General features: G+C 44.2%; 1 long non-coding RNA gene and 1 pseudogene across 6 annotated transcripts in view; one reads left to right on the top strand and one right to left on the bottom strand.

Annotated features, from left to right (window-relative positions):
- The window catches only part of LOC308459232, a 216,915-nt gene that overhangs the window by 147,925 nt on the left and 46,972 nt on the right, over nt 1-22,018 (bottom strand). The window lies entirely within an intron of this gene.
- On the top strand, nt 1,249-7,210 carry LOC308459068 (protein O-linked-mannose beta-1,4-N-acetylglucosaminyltransferase 2 pseudogene; annotated as a pseudogene). 5 transcript variants are annotated; one of them, XR_013991489.1, is made up of 4 exons: nt 1,249-1,496; nt 2,374-2,454; nt 4,413-4,534; nt 4,902-7,210. The product of XR_013991489.1 is annotated as a protein O-linked-mannose beta-1,4-N-acetylglucosaminyltransferase 2 pseudogene (transcript). The 5 variants fall into 5 exon arrangements; XR_013991492.1 differs by having other exon boundaries at nt 2,285-2,454; XR_013991491.1 differs by lacking the exon at nt 4,413-4,534 and having other exon boundaries at nt 2,285-2,454.

Raw genomic sequence — 22,018 nt, 5'->3', positions numbered from 1 at the left:
AAAGACACAGAAAAATGGTGTGCAAGACCTTATAAAAACTTTTGAAATTCCCATCCTGTAGGTCAAGCCCACCCCCAGAAACATCATGCATACATTACAGAAAGGAGGGGTTGAGGGAGGAGTTGTGGTGGTAACCTGAGTGTCCTGTCACCTGGCTGGTTCCTCCTTTCCCCCTGCCCATGAGTCATTTTCAGAAGACAAAAGGTAGTCGCAGTTTCCTGCCCCCTGAGGGAAGATCTGATCATTGTCCTTTGTTCCAGTCCATGCTGAATCCACTCCCATATGCAAGTTCTTTGTGATCTTGATTGTCTTCTGTCTAGGACCATCAGGGTTTGGCATAGCAACTGGGCAGGGCACCTGTGGATGTGCTGGGATGTTCAAGGGATTATGGCTGGCCTGTATCAAACCTTCCCCATTTTGTAGTCCTTCCTTCATGGAGTAAAATAAAAGTGGGACAGTGCAAATCCGATGTATGGTTGATTTTCTATGAATTTATAACAGAAGCGTAGCGTATGTAGTGTGTGAGAGTGTGTGTGTGTGTGAAGTTTGTACAAACTGAATGATGGGGGCGGTTTCCTGCTACAACAAGAAAAAAGAAAAAACACAAATACCAAATTACACACAGGAATCACCATAGACACATAATTTTCTTAACAATCGATAAAACATATATTGGTCTTAACACTAAAGACCCCAACCTCCTGTCTATTCCATATTTCGATTTCCTATTACTTATTGCCAATACACACTTTTATCATAATTAAACCTTTTCTTAATATATCTAATTTCTTATATCTACCTTGCAACTATTACTGAAGTTCCTCGAATGCTGCAACAGAATTTAAACTGCTATATTTATTTTTCAAATATTCTTTGAAAACCTCCCTCTTTGAAACAAATTCCTGTTTTGATTTATTCCTTATTTATTCTGATAGACCATCTAATTCGGCATATTCTGTCAGCTTTTGGATCCAATCTTGAATAGAGGGGATTTCATTAAAGAGTAATTATGCATAGTGTGGCCAAAAGTTCAAAACAAAAACAACCAAACAGGATTAAAAGAACACACCTGCAGCCACTCAGCCGAAATTGGAAACTGAATTGTCCATCAACAAGATATTGCCTTCGCTTGTGTATTTTTCTTCCTCCCTCTCTGGATAACACCAGGCAAACATATGGAGGGTAAGGGGAACTACAACCCCCAGCATGCATCTGGGCTGCTGTCAGAATGGCTTGCTCAGCCATGCTAGCACTGAGCATGAGCAAGTTTGTGTCCTGCTGGGGATCTGTGGCTGATGAAAAAGCAAGGACTGTAAACCGTGGAGCGCATGCAAGGACCCCCAGTTGCATGCACCTGCCTTTTCCTGCATGAGCAAAACCGAGACAGGCAGAGGGGACCCTTTTGCTTTGATTCCTTCAAGCTTCTGCGCTGAAAAAGTTGCACAGAGAATGCGCTTCTGAGGCCAGGAGAAGAGGACTGCTGCAGTGCCCTAAAGGTAAAGGGACCCCTGACCATTAGGTCCAGTCGTGGCCGACTCTGGGGTTGCGGCGCTCATCTCGATTTACTGGCCGAGGGAGCCGGCGTACAGCTTCTGGGTCATGTGGCCAGCAGGACTAAGCCGCGTCTGACGAACCAGAGCAGCGCACGGAAACGCCGTTTACCTTCCCTCCAGAGCGGCACCTATTAATCTACTTGCGCTGGTGTGCTTTCGAACTGCTAGGTGGGCAGGAGCAGGGACTGAGCAACGGGAGCTCACCCCGTCGCGGGGATTCGAACCGCTGACCTTCTGATCGGCAAGTCCTAGGCTCTGTGGTTTAACCCACAGCGCCACCCGTGTCCCTATTATTCAGGTAAATGGACCCCTGACCATTAGGTCCAGTCGTAGCTGACTCTGGGGTTGCGGCGCTCATCTCGCTTTATTGGCCGAGGGAGCCGGCGTACAGCTTCCGGGTCATGTGGCCAGCATGACTAAGCCGCTTCTGGCAAACCAGAGCAGCGCACGGAAACGCCATTTACCTTCCCGCCAGAGCGGTACCTATTTATCTACTTGCACTTTGACGTGCTTTCGAACTGTTAGGCCAAAACAGCAACATCTTCCATGGCAGGGGAAGGGAGAGGCTTGGCGCCTAGCTGGTAGAGGGGGTTACAGGTTTCGGGGGCGGCCAGTGGCAACGGGATCGCTTGCCTGATCAACGCCACTTATGCCAGAGTTCTGGAATCGAACGCTTATCTCTAGACTGTCATTCTGGACATACAAATAAATCCTCCTCTGTTCTTATTAAGCTGTTGTTTTGATGGCATTACAAAGCAGCCGGGGATTGCAAGATCCTGATTTGAGTGCAAAGTCCTGATTGATTTATTTTTTTGGAAAGAGAGAGATCTACAGTGCTTGCTACGCTCCGGTATTGCATCTGGGCTAGATGAGCTGTGCAGGGAATAGCACAGTTTACGCGGTAAGTGTTTCACGAAGGATAAATGCACAATTGATCACGGCAGGCGTGGGAATGGGATAAGTTTTAGGGGGCTGCTGAATTATAAAAGGGTTCCTTTTCTCTCTGATAGATGGATTTTACCTGTCGTGCATAGAAACGTCAGTGTTTGAGAACTGCTCCTGAAACAGGGAAGGAAAATTAGTATGCATATCTTAACACCGGTAGGGTTTCTTCCTTCCTTCACTGAATCTGAAATTTGACTTGGCTCTTAACACCCAGTCCTTTTAATTGGGTAAAATATGGTCTAAATCTGTGTATATTGCAGTATTTTCCAGGTAGTGGTGATAATAATAATAATAATAATAATAATAATAATAATAATAAATTTATTATTTCTACCCCACCCATCTGGCTGGGTCCCCCCAGCCACTCTGGGCGGCTTCCAACAAAACACTAAAATACAATAACCTATTAAACATTAAAAGCAAATATGGGATGTTGTGGTTGTTGTTTAGTCGTTTAGTCGTGTCCGCCTCATCGTGACCCCCTGGACCAGAGCACGCCAGGCACTCCTGTCTTCCACTGCCTCCCGCAGTTCGGTCAAACTCATGTTTGTAGCTTCGACAACACTGTCCAACCATCTCGTCCTCTGTCGTCCCCTTCTCCTTGTGCCCTCCATCTTTCCCAACATCAGGGTCTTTTCCAGGGAGTCTTCTCTTCTCACGAGGTGGCCAAAGTACTGGAGCCTCAGCTTCAGGATCTGTCCTTCCAGTGAGCACTCAGGGCTGATTTCCTTCAGAATGGAGAGGTCTGATCTTCTTGCAGTCCATGGGACTCTCAAGAGTCTCCTCCAGCACCAAAATATGGGATAAACGGTAACAAATATCTACTTAAGAGATATACAGCCTATAACTAGCCACTAGGGACCACTGCTTTCCTATTTTTTAAACCATTGCATCCTCTGAACACCCTAAGCCTGTGGACAGATACAGATGGGCATGTACCTATGTCGGTGCATAGTATTTGTGTACGTATGCAAGATGTTGGGATTCCGATATGCTGTCATTTACAGCACACCCCTCATAATGTCACTGTGAAGTAATGAAATAAAAAACACACATCTGTATTTATTGTCCTGTATGACTTCTGGCTGTTTGGGATGGCTATAGCAGCATACATTCTGTACGCAAATATTCCAGATTCAGTCCATGACATCTTTAGCTCGGGTTCAGAAAGACCCTTGTCTGAAACAAGATTTGAATGTTTCCCCATCTGAAATGTTAAATGGAAGTGTCTGGCGTCCCAGGATGTTGAATGCATGAAACACATCTTATTATACTGTAGTCTCTATAAACAGGTTAAAAAGGTAAAGGGACCCCTGACCATTAGGTTTAGTCATGGCCGACTCTGGGGTTGCGGCGCTCATCTTGCTTTATTGGCTGAGGGAGCCGGCGTGCAGCTTCTGGGTCATGTGGCCAGCATGACTAAGTCACTTCTGGCGAAATAGAGCAGCGCACGGAAACGCCGTTTACCTTCCCTCCAGAGCGGTACCTATTTATCTACTCACACTTTTTGGTGTGCTTTCGAAATGCTAGGTTGGCAGGAGCAGGGACCGAGCAACGGGAGCTCACCCTGTCGAGGGGATTTGAACCACTGACCTTCTGATCGGCAAGCCCTAGGCTCTGTGGTTTAACCCACAGCGCCACCTGCCTACAGGTTAGACAGCACCTAATCAAACCAATATTAATAGAAAAACCTGGAATTGCTGACTCCTTTTACGTTAAGGTTCTGCTTGAGGATAAGATACATACTATTACAATGGCTGTAGCAAAATTCCTCTCACTAAGAATAAGAAATCAGTATGTAGCAGTGAGAATGTTAATAGCCAATAATTGGAAAGGAAATTACGTTCCAACCAAAGAAGAATGGCTGAATAAATAAAGCAAACCCCTCTGACATGATTTTATATCTCCTCGCAGACATAGATAAGTATGTGACCTGGCGTGTACCACTCTTTGCAACTGCCGCTAGAAAAATTATATAGCCAAGATAGCCACCAAATGTAAAGGAGATGAATTTATTTGACCCTATCTACATCAAGGTATAGTCTATCTTTATCACCAAACTCCAAATATAATTGCACATTGTATTAATTAACATTATTTTTTAAGATATTATTGGCCATGTGGTGATTTTAGCCTATAAATTTTATTGTTTAATGTCTTAACCTGTATATTAAGGTATTTTTATAGCTCCGTTTAGAGTAGGTAATGTCTTGATAATGTAAATGTTTTAAGTTTTTTTGTATTCATCCAGCGTATTTTCTTTTAATTGTTGAATGATTCTGTGTACATTGTGGGCCTTTGGCTATGTGCAATAAAACTGACTGACTGACTGACTACAGGAACATTACAAAACTTGAATTTTATTTTTCTCTGTCTTTCTCTCTCTCCTCCCTCTTATTTTAGATCTCGTTCCACAATGTTGAAGAGCACTGATGATGCCTCCCTCTTCCTTTGGGTCCGCCACCTGCCCGCCTGATAAGACTTGGCTCCAGAATGAACATAGCGTCCGTGTTTAATGCCTTGCTAGTGTGCGTCCTTGCGGCTGTGCTGTGGAAATACGTCAAGCTGCAAGACCACGTCTCCGTCTTGGAAGAGGAGTTGCTCCTCACTCGCCAGACGCAACAGCTCTCTCAGGTCCGCATTGACTACCAGGCTGCTCTTCAAGACCTGCTGCAAGATGGCACCAGGATGGTGTGCGCCGGCAAGATCCACACGGATCGGATCTGCCGCTTTGAATCCCTCTGCTATTCCACAGAGGCGGAAGAATTCATCTTCTTCCACAGCAACTCCTCGGTCATGCTCCCCAACTTGGGCTCCAGGAGATTCCAGCCTGCCCTACTTGATCTCTCCTCGGTGGAAGACCACAACACACAGTACTTCAACTTCGTGGAACTGCCAGCCGCGTCCCTTAAATTTATGCCAAAGCCAGTGTTTGTCCCTGATGTGGCCCTGATCCTGAACCGATTCAACCCGGACAACCTGATGCATGTTTTTCACGATGATCTCCTCCCGATCTTCTACACCATGCAGCAGTTCCCAGATTTGGACCAGGAGGCCAGATTGTTTTTCATGGAAGGCTTTAGCGAAGGCTTGCATTTTGAGCTGTACAAACTGTTGAGCAGCAAGCAGCCGCTGTTAAGAGAGCAGCTTAAGACTCTGGGCCGCCTTCTCTGCTTCACCAAGTCGTACGTGGGACTGTCCAAAATCACCACGTGGTACCAGTACGGGTTTGTCCAGCCGCAGGGGCCGAAAGCCAACATCCTGGTCTCCGGGAACGAGATCCGCCAGTTTGCCAAATTCATGACAGAGAAGTTCAATGTAAGCTTGGAAGGGACACCCAGCGAAGAATATATTGTGGTATTCAGCCGAACCATAAACAGGATAATCCTCAACGAGGCGGAACTCATTCTGACGCTCGCCCAGGAATTCCAGATGAAAACCATTACCGTTTCCATCGAAGACCACGCATTCTCGGATATCGTGCGCCTGATCAGCAACGCCTCCATGCTAGTCAGCATGCACGGAGCGCAGCTCGCAATGTCCCTCTTCCTTCCCAGGGGAGCCACTGTGGTGGAGCTTTTCCCGTACGCCATAAACCCTGAGCACTACACACCTTACAAAACGTTGTGTGCCCTTCCTGGCATGGACCTCCAGTACGTCGCCTGGCAGAACACCGAGAAGGAGAACACGGTCGCTTATCCAGACAGGCCCTGGGATCAAGGAGGAATCGCCCACTTAGACAAGGCGGAGCAGGACCGTATCTTGGCAAGCAGCGAGGTTCCCCGGCACCTCTGCTGCCGGAACCCGGAGTGGCTTTTCCGCATCTACCAGGACACGGAAGTCAACATTGCTTCCCTGATCCAGGCGGTCAGGCAGACCGTGAAGACGAAGCCTGGGCCTAAGAGGCAGGCATGGACCAATGGCCTCTACCCGGGCAAAGTCAGAGGTGCCAAGTGCCAGACCTCTGTCCAGGGCGCCAGCGAAGCCAAACTCTCTGTGTCCTGGCAAATCCCTTGGAACCTGAAGTACCTGAAGGTCAGGGAAGTGAAATACGAAGTGTGGATACAGGAGCAAGGGGAAAACACGTACGTGCCTTACACCTTGTCCTATCAGAACCACACCTTTTCGGACAACATCAAGCCCTTCACAAACTACCTAGTGTGGATCCGCTGCATTTTCAACAAGAATCTCCTCGGGCCCTTTGCAGACGTCCTGTTGTGCAGTACATAATCACCACCCAGTTGCTTTTTTTGGGGGGGGGGGGGAGTTGATTCCAGCAAGGGGCTTTGAAATAAGGCAGAGTGGTCCCCATATAGTCCTGTAGTTTTCCAAGCAGCTGACCAGGACTTGTAGACCACGCTAGTGCCTCTGTGTCCATTTTATTATGTTTGTTATCGTGCCCGTCTCTGTGGCATTATTTCCTGTCGGTGTTTGAGTTCTCTTGGTCCTTGAAAATGAAAATGAAATGGAAGGTAGATGTCGTACCTTGACACAATAACCGGAACATCTCTCTCTTTTGTGTAGTGAATATTTTAAGCCCAGATTTCTGATGGAATTTAAGTCTCTCTTTGAATGGGCAATCTCTTTTGCGTTCTCCACTGTTCAGTTTATGTTTTATGCTCCCCTCCCCAAATATCTGTCTCCAAGAGCAACATATCTGGTACCAGAGTCCGTCATTAAATTGTTGAAAAGCTGTCTATAAATGTGCAAAAGTATGGTTTTCCTTTCGCTTGGGGTTCTCGCCTTCCTCCTTTCTGAGATTGGTCGGAACCCTGCAGCAGCAGTCTATACCTCGTTGTCAGGGAACTGCCATCAGCTCAGAGGCGGGAGATGGAAGGGCAGTTGTGTTATAGGGAGCCTCCAAAAATCTTGCATGGGGCTACCTTTGAAGGTGACCCGGAAACTGCAATTAATCCAGAATGCAGCAGCTAGACTGGTGACTGGGAGTGGCCGCCGAGACCACATAACACCAGTCTTGAAAAACCTACATTGGCTCCCAGTACGTTTCCAAGTGCAATTCAAAGTGTTGGTGCTGACCTTGAAAGCCCTAAACGGCCTCAGTCCTGTATCCCTGAAGGAGCGTCTCCACCCCCATCGTTCCGCCCAGACACTGAGGTCCAGCTCCGAGGGCCTTCTGGTGGTTCCCTCATTGTGAGAAGTGAGGTTACAGGGAACCAGACAGAGGGCCTTCTCGGTAGTGGCACCCGCCCTGTGGCACGCCCTCCCTTCAGATGTCAAGGAAATAAGCAGCTATCTTATCTTTAAAAAACATCTGAAGGCAGCCCTGTTTAGGGAAGTTTTTAATATTTAATGCTGTATTGTTTTTAACACTTGATTGGGAGCTGCCCAGAGTGGCTGGGGAAACTAGCCAGATGGGTTGGGTATAAATAATAAATTTTTTTTTTTTTTTAAAGCAATTTATTAAGTTTTACAGTAAAAATAAACATAGTAAACAATGTAACATTGATCTTAACATATTTTCACATTTTCTTTGGACTTCCTCACATCTCCCGCTCCCACTTTCATCGTTGTAACGTTTTGTCAGCAATTTATCATCTTATTTAAATTCTTATATCCCTTCTATATTTCACAATCTTATAATTCTCAGAAGGAGCTAAATTTCACAGTCTTACTTATTTTCTTAAAAACTTCTAAATTTAGTGGTGCTCAGTTATTTTGATCTAGCGTCTTGTTTAGCATTCACTCAAATTACAATACTTTTGTAAATAGTTCTTAAATTTCTTCCAGTCCTCCTCAATCCTCTCTTCTCCCAGGTCACGGATTCTGCCGGTCATTTCAGCCAGTTCCATGTAGTCTATCAGTTGTATCTGCCATTCTTCCAGTGTGGGTAGATCTTGAGTTTTCCAGTGTTTTGCGAGAAGTATCCTTGCTGCTGTTGTTGCATACATAAAAAATGTCTGGTCCTTCTTTGCCACCCCTTGGCCGACAATACCCAAAAGGAAAGCCTCTGGTTTCTTAGTGAAGGTATATTTAAATACCTTTTTGAGTTCATTATAGATCATTTCCCAGAACGCCTTCACTTTAGGGCAAGTCCACCAGAGGTGGAAGAACGTTCCCTCACATTCTTTGCATTTCCAACACTTATTATCAGACAGGTGGTAAATTTTGGCAAGTTTGACTGGGGTCATATACCATCTATAAATCATTTTCATTACATTTTCTTTCAGAGCGTTACATGCAGTAAATTTCAATCCATTGCTCCACAACCTCTCCCAGTCCTCAAACATAATATTATGCCCAATGTCCTGTGCCCACCTTATCATAGCCGATTTAACCGTTTCATCTTGTGTATTCCATTTCAACAGCAAGTTATACATCCTTGAAAGTACCTTAATCTTTGGTTCTAACAATTCTGTTTCTAGTTTCGATTTCTCCACCTGGAACCCAAGTTTCTTATCATTTTTAAAAACTTCTTTAATCTGAGCGTAATGTAACCAATCTCGCACTTTGTCTTTCATTTTCTCCAAACTCTGCAATTTCCAATTGTCTCCATCCTTTTCTAATATTTCCCAATATTTTGGCCATTTAGCCTCCATATTGGGTCTTTTTCGGGCCTTGGCTTCCAAAGGTGAAAGCCACCTTGGTGTTTTGTTTTCCAGCAAGTCTTTATATTTTGTCCAGACATTAAACAATGATTTTCTGACAATATGGTTCTTAAAGGCCTTATTTGCTTTAACCTTGTCATACCATAAATATGCATGCCATCCAAAAGCATTGTTAAACCCTTCCAGATCTAACACATCAGTGTCCTCAAGAAGTAGCCAGTCTTTTAGCCAGCAGAACGCTGCTGCTTCATAATACAACTTTAAGTCTGGCAGGGCAAAGCCCCCTCTTTGTTTTGCATCAGTTAAAATCTTAAACTTAATTCTGGGCTTTTTGCCCTGCCAGACAAACTTTGAAATGTCTCTCTGCCACTTCTGAAAGCACCCCGTTTTGTCCAAGACCTGAAGTGTTTGAAATAAAAACAACATCCTTGGCAATACATTCATCTTGATAGCAGCAATTCGGCCTAACAAAGAAAGTTTCAATTTTGACCAACTATCTAGGTCTCTCTTAATTTCTGTCCAGCATTTTTCATAATTGTCCTTAAATAAACTTAGATTTTTTGCTGTTATGTTCACCCCTAGGTATTTTACTTTTTTAACCACATTAAGTTCCGTCTCATTCTGAAACCGTTCTGACTCTGTATCAGTCAAATTTTTCCCCAAAACCTTAGTTTTCTGTTTGTTTAGTTTAAATCCAGCCACCCGACCAAAATCATTAATCAGTTGTAATACTCTTTTCGTACTGGGCTCTGGCTTCTGCAGGGTCAAAACCAGGTCATCTGCAAAAGCTTTTAATTTATATTGTTTCTGACCGACCTGAATTCCTTCCACCAACCGATCCTCTCTAATCATGTTTAATAGCACTTCCAGAACCGAAATAAATAACAAAGGGGAAATAGGGCAACCTTGTCGTGTCCCTTTTTCAATTTTAAACTCTTCTGTAACCACATTATTAACTATCAGTTTAGCTTTCTGTTCTGAATATATCGCCCCAATCCCATTCTCAAAACCCCGTCCCACTCCCATCTCTTTTAAATTTCCCATCATAAATTTCCAAGAGATATTGTCAAAGGCCTTCTCCGCGTCTATAAAAATTAAGACTGCTTTTGTATTTATGTCTGTTTGCAAAAGTTCCAAAATGTCAATAATGTTCCTTGTATTAGCAAACAGATGTCTTCCTGGGAGAAAGCCGGCCTGGTCCTTATGAATTACTTCATTTAAAACTTTTTTAAATCTAATTGCCAGAATGTCTGCAAATATTTTGTAATCCACATTTAAAAGAGAGATGGGACGGTAGTTCTTAAGTTGTGTCTTTTCTGCTTCCGACTTTGGTATTAATGTGATAAACGCTTCCTTCCACGACTCCGGTGCCCTCTTCCCCTCCATAATTTCATTGCTGACCTCCATCAAAGGTTGTATCAAATAGTCTTTTAATGTCTTATAATACTTGGAGGTCAGCCCATCTGGTCCTGGAGATTTGCCAAGTTGCATGTTCTGGATAGCTTGTTCGATCTCCTGTCGTGTTATTTTAGAATTCAGGATTGTCCTATTTTCTTGTGACAATTTGGATAGTCCATTTTTTACCAAAAATTGTTTAATCTCAGCATCATCTTGCGGCCCTTGGGTGTATAATTTTTTGAAGTATCTCTGGAAACACTTCCTAATGTCCACTGGATTCTGGATGTTTTTTCCATTAACCTCTAAGTTTGTAACAGTATTTAATCTTTGTCTTCTCTTCAGCTGCCAAGCTAGCAGTTTTCCACATTTATTCGCCGACTCAAACGTTTTTTGTTTCATTAATTTAACCTTCCATTCAATTTCCTGATTTATCAATTTAGAATATTGTGTTTGATAAAGTTTAATTTCTCTCAGAGTTGGCTGTGACTTCGGATTCACTCTTAATTTCTTCTCTAATTCTTTTATTTTTTCCAAGATCTTATCTTTCTTCTCATTTTGTGTTCTTTTCTTTACTGCATTCTGTTGTATCAAGAATCCCCTCATTACAGCTTTACTTGCGTCCCAGATTATTCTTTTTTCCACCATATTATTCATATTTATCTCAAAATAGTCCTTCAGAACTTTTTGGGCCTTCTTGGTAATTTCCTGATCTCTAAACAAATTGTCATTCATCTTCCATCTGAAGGATCCAGTTGGTAATAGTGTCATATCCATCTTTACTGCATTATGGTCGGAGCAGGTCTTTGGGCAGATTTCCACTTTTCTGACCTTAGGTGCCAGGCCTCTGGAGATCCATATTTGGTCGATTCTTGTCCAGGTCAGTTGGGCTTCAGAAAAGAATGTTCCCTCTCTTCCTAGTGGGTTCTTTGTCCTCCAAATGTCAATCAAATCCATATTGTCAGTCATTTCAAAAAAGGTTTTAGGTAGTCTGCCGTCTTTTGTAACATTTTGACTTTGTGACTTGTCCATGTTAGTTGATACGACTCCATTCATATCTCCCATCATTATGATGTTGTTGTAGTCTAGGTAGTCCAGCATTGTCTCCTGCAACTTCTTGTAGAATTCCGATTTCCCTTCATTAGGTGCATAGATTCCTAATATCAGCAGTTTCTCACCTTGATGTTGTATCTCAATAGCCAAAATTCTTCCATGTTCATCTTTAAATAGGAATTTAGGTGACAGGCTCTCTTTTGCATATATCACCACACCTCTCTTCTTAACTTTGTCGGACGATACAAATTCCTGGCCCAATCTTTTATTTATTAATACTTTTCTGTGGAGCCTCGTCACATGTGTTTCTTGTAAACAAATAATGTCCAATTGTTCTTTTTTTAATATATGAAATATTTTCTTCCTTTTTTCCGGAATGTTACAACCATTAATATTCCAGCTCAACAGTTGCAGAGACATCCTGAACTATCTGGTTATTTTTCAAGGGGTGGTATCTTCTCAGGATCTTCAGGTTCCACAGATGCTGATGTTGGTACTGGCGTTGCCTCAGGCCCAGAAGGTAGTTCAATTCCTTTTTGAAGGTCCTCTCCGTATGTAGACAAGAATTTGTCTCTCTCTTCCAGTGTTCTTACTTTAACCTTTCTCCCTCTAAAGGTAAAAGATATTCCTTGGGGAAATTCCCACCTGAATGGAATTGCGTTGCTCCTTAGTAGTTTGACAAGTTCAGAATAGGCGGCTCTAAGGTCAAGCAGTAATCTTGGGATATCTTTATAAATTTCAATTCTTCTATCCAACACCTCCAGTGATTTTACAAAATGTAGTCCCAAAATCTTATCCCTTTCCTCCTTTGATCTCAATGTTATCAAACAGTCTCTGGGCCTCTCCTTCTTTATAAATCTTCCAAGTCTGAAGGCTGACACGATTTTAAAGTCCTTTTCTTCCAAGTTCCAGAACTTGGAGAATTCTTTGGTCAAAAACTCAGTTAGATGTCCTTCTTCTGCCTCTTGTAGTGATCTAATCCTTAAGTTGTTCTCACGGTTTCGCAGTTCTATCATCGAGAGATAAATCTGGTGTTCCCCGACTTGTTTAGTGAGTGGTCTTACCTCTTGCTCTAAATTTTCAAATCTTTGTCTGGTGTCCTCAGTCAATTTCCGATTTTCTGCTGAGGCCTCCGTTAACTGTCCAATTGCTTGTGCATTCTGTACCACTTGTGTGGTTAATTTATTTAGACATTCTGTGTTTTTATCAATCTTTGCTGATTGCGCATCTGCTTTCTTGTCCAAAGCTTCCAATTTTTCAAAAATTTTGTCTAGTACAGAAACAGATGCTCCTGAGGCCATATCTTCCAGTTGTAACTGCTCTGCTTCGCCCTCTCCCTCCACTTCTGAGGGCAAAGTAGGCACAGATGATCTACGTGTCTGTGAGGCTGAGGTTAGAGTTGTTAGAGTTGTTTGTTTAGCTCTCCCTCTTTTTCTTGTGCCACTCATTCCAACGTTATCTGTCAGTCAAGGTCACACTGAGTTGTTCCCATGGGAATGGAAAGGTCCAGAGCAAGCAAACAGCAAGGGAATCGAAAGTAAAAAGTGCATGTAAAATCACTGTTATAATCCAATCCTCTAGAGGGAGCTTAATCTGTCTTTCAGAGTCTAATTTAATGTCCAAGAACCTTCAAATACAAATGTTTAGCAGAGTTTATAAATGGTCACTTTGTTGCAGACAGTGCTTATTTATCTCCAAAAAGAATGTTTCAAATTTAAAAGGTCTCAATACCCTCAGATTGTTTCAAGTTCCAATATACAGTATCCAAATCTGCAGTGCTGACAGCTCCCTTAGTGCTCAGGCAGCTCCTGACTCTGGGTTTCACCTTCTAATTTGTAATCCAATAAGAGGAGGAAAGTCAAGTGCAAATAAAAATCCCAAATCTTTAACTTAAAGTCTTTACTTTAAGATGCAAGTTCAATAGATGCTTAGATCTGTAAAACTTAGAGTCTCTTTCTTTCAGCCTCCACTCCTCCAGCTGATTGCTTTTTTCAAGTTCAATGGCTGCGGGAGACGGACTTCCTGCTTCCACGTCTCTCCGCTCTCAGCCAAGTTCAAGCCAATTTAAATTTCCCTTTTAAAGTCTCAAATTCGAGTGATTCAGTCTTTTACTCACAAGTTAGTTGCTTTTTCGTCCGAATCCGTAATTTAGCAGGAAAAGGGATCAGCGCTCACCGACAGTAGCAGCGCGGCTTCGCTCCTCAGGCTGTGAAACAGCTCACAGCGCCGCAACCCCCCTCCGTGCTCCGGAGCCCCTTACGGGGTTCCTTCTGCACTTGGAGGGTCGCTCAAGGCGCCCACCGAGCCTCAAGACCCCAGGCTCTTGCCGCCTGGGGTTTTCCAGAGTGGGTCTCCGCTTCGCCGTAGCGGACGACCCGTTGCCTGCGGAGCCTCCTCTCCCGTTCAGAAGAGGACCGCCATTGCCGTTCGCGCCGCCCCCGGAAGTAAAAATAATAAATAATAAATTATTATTATTATTATTATAGGGAGCCTCTGAAAATCTTGCAAAGCAGTTCCTCTTCCAGTGAGGAGGAAAGCCCCACCTCCAGTGGAGAAGAGGGCCAGAGGATGCTAGGGAGAGCCTTAACACTGAGCCTGAGCAAACCAGAGAGGCAGGAAGCGCGCCCTTGCCAGTGCCCATTCTGCGCAGTAGTCTTCGGTGCAGGGAGGGGCGGAAAAGGCTGGGGGTGATGCGACTTTTATGCTGGGGGAGGCACAAAAACCGACCACTCCCGGATTCTGCTAGCGATTGAGCCGGACATGAACTTACGACGCTCTTCACTGTAAATAGTTTGCACCAAGAATAAAGCCAGTAAAAGACAGGCCGGAGTTTTGCCTAGTTACTCTCGAGCAACCACAACAGCATTTGACACTCGTAGTAAAGGATTAGGCATCTCAGCCGCTTTGCTCCATCATTTGCTTTGGTCAGGGCCGTCTTAAGCATATCCGGTGCCAGGGTGCAAAGCTCCCTCTGCCACCCCCACCTGTTGTCGAGGATGGCGCTGCCGGCGGGGCTGGAGGAGGCAGGCAGCAGCTGGAGGGCAGCTCCTCTGGTGGGGAAGAGGTGGAGGCTGGACACGGCGCCTCCCGGCTCAGCTGGCCGCTTCGTGGCACGGTGGCCACGGCAGATGGAGGCTCCGGGCGCGACGCTGCTTCGGCACGGCATGGCGGAGGCGGGCGAGGGCGGCGAGCTGATGCCAGGAGGCGCCACGTCCAGCCTCTGCCTCTTCCCTGCCACCCTCCAAAACATGGCGCCCTGCGCCACTAGCCTCTATGGGTAAGACGGCCCTGGCTTTGGTTGTTCTGTTTTTCTCTGACCGTTGGGAGACCTAGAGATTTGCCAGACAGGCTCCTTCGCCTCCCTTAAGGGAGAGGAGCCGTTTTATTTGTCCTTCTCAATATAAACAGTTAAAATCGTTAGTAGGATTAGAATATCACTTGAATGGTGAATTTTGGACACAACGGAGAGATAAAAGATTTGGATTGTCATAGAAGACACAGGAGGAAAAGAGTAACAACAGGACCCCACAAAGGGAAGGAGGAAAAGTCTGGGAGATTCCTTGGAATCTTGTTTTTATGTTGTATGTTAGATATGTGACTGTAGCATTTGTATCTGAAAAACCAAATAAATAAATTTTTTAAAAGGAAGAAAAGCTTGCCCTATAGCCAATATCAAAGGCTAAAAAGAAATTGCAGTTTAGAAACTGAATCCCAAGAAGTGTCCAAAAATCTGACCATACTTTTGAAAAGAGAGGGGTTACCCTAGATTTACTATCGCAGCAGCCCCACTGCGAGTCTCTTTAGTGAGACGGGAAGAGTTGTTTAAATTCCAATGAAAAGACCTTTCACAGGAATCATGGGCAATTTCTCTGAAATATTCCAAATTTAGTTACGCAATAAAAAAAACTTGGGGTGATGGCCTGGGATTCGGACTCAGAGGCTGAACCTGAGGAATCCCAGCCTGCACAGGAGTCCCCGCCTCCAGGACCAGCTGAGCCGGGGCTGGGGCATGAGCCTGAAGGGTCCTCACCTGTGCTGGATCCTCAGGTGCAGGCACCAGCTGAATCTGCTCTGGCTCCGGAGGTGATGGAGGACCCATTGCCTGCAGGTGCTCCACTCTCAGCCCCGTCAGGGGAAGAGGAGGTTGCCTCTGGGTCCGGTAACCCTCCAGCCTCTCCTGAGCTGCAGAGGCTCAGGACAGAAAGGCAGAGGGAACTAAGTTCCCCCAGGAGGAGTGCTTGCCTCCAGGCCAGGAGAGGCGAGTCATCAGAGGATCGGGGCCGCCCTAGGCCTCGGGGCAGGTAAAAGCCAGCCAGCCCCAGTCCCAGGTTGCTGGAGCAACATTGTTGGCAGCCTGTTCCTGCCTGAACCCTGTCCTGCTCTTCTGCCAGAGTTCCTGACCTCACCCGACTCCCTGCCTTGGACCCAGCTTCAGCTTTGACGGACAGCCTCCATACCGCACCCTTGACCTCGGACTGGACTCGGACCTTGCCGCACAGTTAACCCTCGGGACCAGCACACTTATTTATAAGTTTTGGCCCATCATTGCCTCTGTTCCGGGGGTGCAAAGTACTGCTTAAAATAGGATTTACCATAAATAAAAACACTGAGGAGATATTGACTAGATCAGATATCCTCTTTCCTGACTTAAACCGATCATAGTCGGGCACTTTAAATGACTTCAGGGTGTGTGGCCTTTCATTAAATTCTAAAGAGGTTGAAATTCCCAAGAGAGAAAACCTTTCCCCTCAAACCTGTTCCACAATAAACGTGGTCTATTTATAATTAAATGTGAATTCAATAAGGCAAATGAAGGGTGTACCACTAGGAGAATCTGAGTGAGAATAATAGAGCATATTTCAAGAATTAAAGAACAGTCTTTAGAAGCCCCTTTGGTAAGGTACTTTTGGGAAAACCATGGAGGGAAGCTGGACTTCAAATTTACGGTGTTGTATAAATATATTGAATACCCTCACAGGAGAGAGAACATTCAGAAACGCCTTATGCAGACAGAAACTTGTTTTATTTTTCAATTTAAATTTTTGGAACTGTTATGGAATTGGCATGGGGGGGCACTTGTTTGAGAGCTGTTTCTTTGCTTTCCCCCTTCCACTCTCTCATAGCAGAGCAGAATGATTCCAGAAAGCTTTCCGTCAAATTTGTACAAACACAACATACACACTTTTCTAATAAACGAAAACCCTGTCTCTTTGTCCCTATGTATATGAACTCTGTCCGTTATGATGAATGAACTTTGTATTTGCATACTACCGGCAGCCGACCAATCAGAAGGGCTGGATTTTGACAGCTAGCCAATGGGGGGGCAGGGACATTGTGGTTCCTGTTAATCAATTTTGCCTTATAATTCTCTACTCATTAAATAAAGAGTACCTAGACGGCATCTTTAAAAGCAGAGACATCACCTTTCCAACAACGGTTCGTATAGTTCAAGCTCTGGTTTTCCCAGTAGTGATGTATGGAAGTGAGAGCTGGACCATAAAGAAGGCTGATTGCCGGAGAATGGATGCTTTTGGAAAAAGTGATGCTTTTGGAAAATTAATTTAAAAATTTCAGAAAAAGAGAACAGTGCGAACCTCTTTCCACACTGCGAGAAGCTGATGACCAGGGCTCTGGATTGCTCACCGGGCATGTAATAACATCACCATGGGAACCCATGACGGCTGCTGAGATTAAGAGAGCCTTAGCATCAGCCTCAACAGCGCCAGGACCAGACGGAATGACCGTGGAGCAGGTGAAGAAGCTGCCTCGGTGTGCTGGAGAGGCAACCTGATAATGGTATGCGGGGAATGCCCCCAGTCTTTGCTGGGGGCTCGAACAACTCCGATCCCCAGGAAGGAACATGCCCTCTTATATTATACATAATATAATATAAGAGAGAGCATAATGAAAATGGCTTATAGGTGGTACCTCACTCCTTCCAGATGATCAAGAATGTATAAAAATTTGGCGGATGCTTGTTGGCGATGTGGAGGAAATAACGGTGACATGATTCACATGTGGTGGACGTGTGAAAAGATTAAGATTTTTGGGGGGGAAATATACGATGAATTAAAAAAGATGATGGGGATAACTTTTACTAAAAAACCGGAGGCATTTCTATTAAGTATTTTAGATAAAGAGATCCCAAAAAATCTAAGAGGTATTCTTGTATGCAACCGCAGCAGCTTGAATACTTGTGGCCAAGGGATGGAAAGATCACGAGGCTCCAAAAATAACAGATTGGCAAATCAAATTACAGGAATTGGTGGAGACGGCGCAACTGACTAGTAAACTCAGAGGAAACTCAAAGCAAAAATTTGCGGGAAAATGAGATGGTTATAGAAGATATGTTCAAAAAATACAATAATAGTTTTGACTCTGTGCTAGCATTCGAGTGATAAAGAAACTAAAAGGAGGTGGATAACAATTAAGGATTTATTATGATTTCAGAATGTAGTGGAAAATTTATATAGAAAGGTTTATTGTTTCGTGTACATTCGATTGTAAGATAAAATATATGCAAAGGGACTTGACAGGAAGTCAAAGTTGAAAATATTTTGGAAGATAAAAGGGGAAAAATATTTACTTTCATTATTATCATTTTCTGTGTGGGTGTGTGGGTGTCTGCACATATGTGTGTTTTTGTATGGAATGTTTGGGAGGAAATAAGACGGTAAATAACAAACTAAACAAACTAAACAAACTAAATATTGATGTATGTAATTTTTATTTCTTACTTATATTTAGTGGTAGTATGGTTGTATTGTTTTTTGTAACATAAAATCACTCAATAAAAATTATTTAAAAAGAAAGAAAGAACGAACATCCCCAAGATCTGGGAGACTTCCGCCATATGACCAAATTGAAGGTTTGTTTACAGGTTGGTTGCAATACCATCAGGTGAATGATATATTGAATGATGATAAAAGGAAAACCGGGTTCGAATATTTTAAAAAATCAAGATTTCAAATAGATTTAATAGAAGGCAGAGGTAAAACATTACCCAAGATGTACGATTTGTTATTAGAACGGTTTACAAAAGATGAAGAAGTGAAAGAAGCAATGATAAAATGGGCAATAGATTTTGGGCACAATATTGAATTGAATGCTTGGTGTAAATTATGGAATGTAAGTATAAAATGTACTGCATGTACAGCCTTAAAAGAAAATTTGATGAAGATGATTTATAGGAGGCATCTAACACCTGTAAAGTGTATAGGATGAGGGATAACAAATGTTGGAAATGCAAGGAGGCTGATGGAGACTTTTACCACATGTGGTGGATTTGTGATAAAGTTAAGAATTTTGGGGAGATGATTTATCATGAACTTAAGAAAATATTTAAATATACCTTTCCCAAAAAATACAGAAGCCTTCTTGCTGGGTTTGATGGGGAAAGGGATTAAGAAATCGGACCAAAGACTGTTTATGTACGCCACAGCAGCGGCAAGAAACATGCTGGCCCCAAATTGGAAATTACAAGAAATTCCTACCACTGTGGAGTGGCAGACGAAAATGATGAACTATGCGGAGTTAGCCAAGCTGACAGGCAGGATTTGAGATTAGGACGACCAGAGATTCATAGAAAGTTGGAGTAAATTTACGCTGTACTTAAAGGATAATTGTTATACTTTAAAAACACTGGCAGGATTGAAATAACTCCTACAGTGCAATAGATAAGAGGTTTAGTGTTAAAATACACGATTTAAAGGAATAAGGGATACCTGTTGAAGGGAAGGAGGGAAGTCACAAGCTCGGCAGAGCTAAAAGTATATATGTGGTTTGATGTATTGTATAAAACTGTGTTGAGAAAAATAATAAAAATTTATTGATAAGAAAAATATATATGGGAGACCTCCGCCCAATAACTGTCTCCCTGGTATTGACTAGAGTCTTCCATAAGGTCCTGGCTGCGCGATTGACTAGGGATGTCAATCTAGACCCAAGACAATGGGCCTTCCAGCAATTCGATGGGTGTTCCAAAAACATCTTCAGCCGGGATATGGTACTTCGATATCATAAGCAACAGTCTGAACTGTTGTATATGGCCTCCCTGGATGTGGCAAAAGCATTCGACTCTGTGGCCCATAATACCATCAAGGAAACCCTTCAAATGATGGGGATCCCTGACGCGATGACATACTACATAAGTGATGTTTATGACTGGAGTACCACCATACTTTCGTGTGGTGGCACGACCTCCCAGGAATTTCACCCCAGGTGTGGGGCGAAGCAGGGTGACCCAATGTCACCCTGTATATTTTACATGATTATGGACCGCCTCCTTTGGAAGATACTGAAGCAGGTAGGGACTGACCTGGGAGAGGGCGTGTCAGGGAACGGCGTAGCCTTTGCTGGCGATCTGGTACTGGGGGCATCTACACCAGTAGGGCTACAAACTACCATCGACATAGTGGGTGGACATCTAGCACTATGTGGCCTCACTGTAAGCTCCGGAAAGAGCTTGACAGTATCCCTGGAGAATGTTCCCAGGGAGAATAGAACGGTGGTGAACCCGCGGCAGGTATTCACCTGTAACAGCAGACCATTGCAAGCTCTGAAGTGGTCAGACCAGTGGCGCTACCTGGACCTGCGCTACCTTCACGCCAGATGGACGAATGGCAACTCAGCCTCTAGACCATCTTAAGGAGCTACTGGACACCATTGGCAAATGTGATGGCCTGGGAATTGGATTCAGAGGCTGAACCTGAGGAATCCCAGCCTGCACAGGAGTCCCTGCCTCCAGGACCGGCTGAGCCGGGGCTGGGGCTTGAACCTGAAGGGCCCTCACCTGTGCCGGATCCTCAGGAGCAGACACCAGCTGAATCTGCTCTGGCTCCGGAGGTGATGGAGGACCCATTGCCTGCAGGTGCTCCACTCTCAGCCCCTCAGAGGAAGCTGAGGTTGCCTCTGGGTCCGGTAACCCTCCAGCCTCTCCTGAGCTGCAGAGGCTCAGGGAAGAGACGTGGAGGGAACTAAGTTACCGCAGGAGGAGTGCTCATCTTAAGGCCAGGAGAGGCGAGTCACCTGTGGACTGGGGCCGCCCTATGCCTCAGAGGAGATAAAGGCCAGCCAGCCCAGTCCCAGGTTGTGGGAGCAACATCGTTGGTAACCTGTTCCTGCCGGCACCCTGACCTGCTCTCCTGAGCTCATGACCACGCCCGACTCCTCGCTTTGGACCTCGCTTCGCCCCTGACAGACAGCCTCCTTACCCTCGACCTATGACCGGACTTAGACCACGCCGCACGGTAACACCCCTCCCCCGGGACCAGCACAGCACAGCTCCCTTGAAACCTCAGCAACCAATGTTTGGCTTTCGTTCTGTCCTCCTGCCATCACTATACCACCAGCTCTCAATGGTCTCTACCACTTTGGGGCTACTCAACAGTCATAACTTTATGACCACTGCTCCATAGCAATTGTTGTTATACTTTACCATTCACCCTATAGATGGGTTTATGAAGCATTTCTGTATCCTTCTGCTGTGCTGAAGAAGAATTCCACAAAATAGTGGGTATATCTGGAATCACTGTTCACAACGTCTGTTTGCGATCTACTTCGGCAGCGTGGGATGCCATAAACAAAGCTGTACAGCCTTTTTCCACCAGATAAAAATCTGATACATTGCTTCTTTCAGAGACTTGCATAGTCTTCAAATACCTTCAAGAGAGTTATGTTTATTTGGTTTTATGTTTTCAATAGAATCCATTAAGACTGCATATTTTGTGACTTTCAGAGATTCATAAGTTTTCTGTTTATGTGGTTTCATATATTTCATATTATATAAAGAGTGTATATTGATATCGTATCGTTGTATTTGGTCATTATGTTGCCTCGGATATTACTGACTATTGTTTGCAACATAGGGGTTAAAATGTTTGGTTAGTTGCTATACCACCAGCTCTCAATGGGCTCTACCACGGTGGGGCTTCTCAACAGAGTAGACCGCTGTGTGAGGTCAGCAGTGAGAAAGTGGCTAGGTCTCCTGGATAGTACGCCTGTGGCGTATTTGCACACTAAGGTCAGCGACGGAGGCCTAGAAATTTCAGTGATGCGCTGGATGATGCCAAGACTTTGTAGGGATAAGCTCTTACGACTGCCACTATTAAGGACTATTTATGACCACTGCTCCATAGCAATTGGTGTCATACAATTCCATTCACCACATAGATGGTTTTATGAAGCATTTCTGTATCCTTCTGCTGTGCTGAAGAAGAATTCCACGAAACAGTGGGTATATCCAGAATCACTGTTCACTACGTCTGTTTGCGGACCACTTCAGCAGCATTGGACGACATAAAACAAAGCTTTACAGCTTGTTTTCACCAGATAAGAATCTGGCCCATTGCTTCTTTCAGAGACTTGCATAGTCTACAAAGACATTCAGGGACTTATAAGACTTATGTTTATTTGGTTCTACGTTTTCAAGAGAATCCATCAAGAGTGCACATTTTGTGACATTCAGAAATTTATAAGATTTCTGTTTATTTGGTTTTGCAGAGAGTG

The sequence above is a fragment of the Podarcis pityusensis genome, assembly GCF_964106645.2.
Source record: "Podarcis pityusensis genome assembly, chromosome: 12".
In the NCBI taxonomy this organism is placed as follows: Eukaryota; Metazoa; Chordata; class Lepidosauria; order Squamata; family Lacertidae; genus Podarcis; species Podarcis pityusensis.
This window is presented reverse-complemented; position numbering and strand designations above follow the sequence as displayed.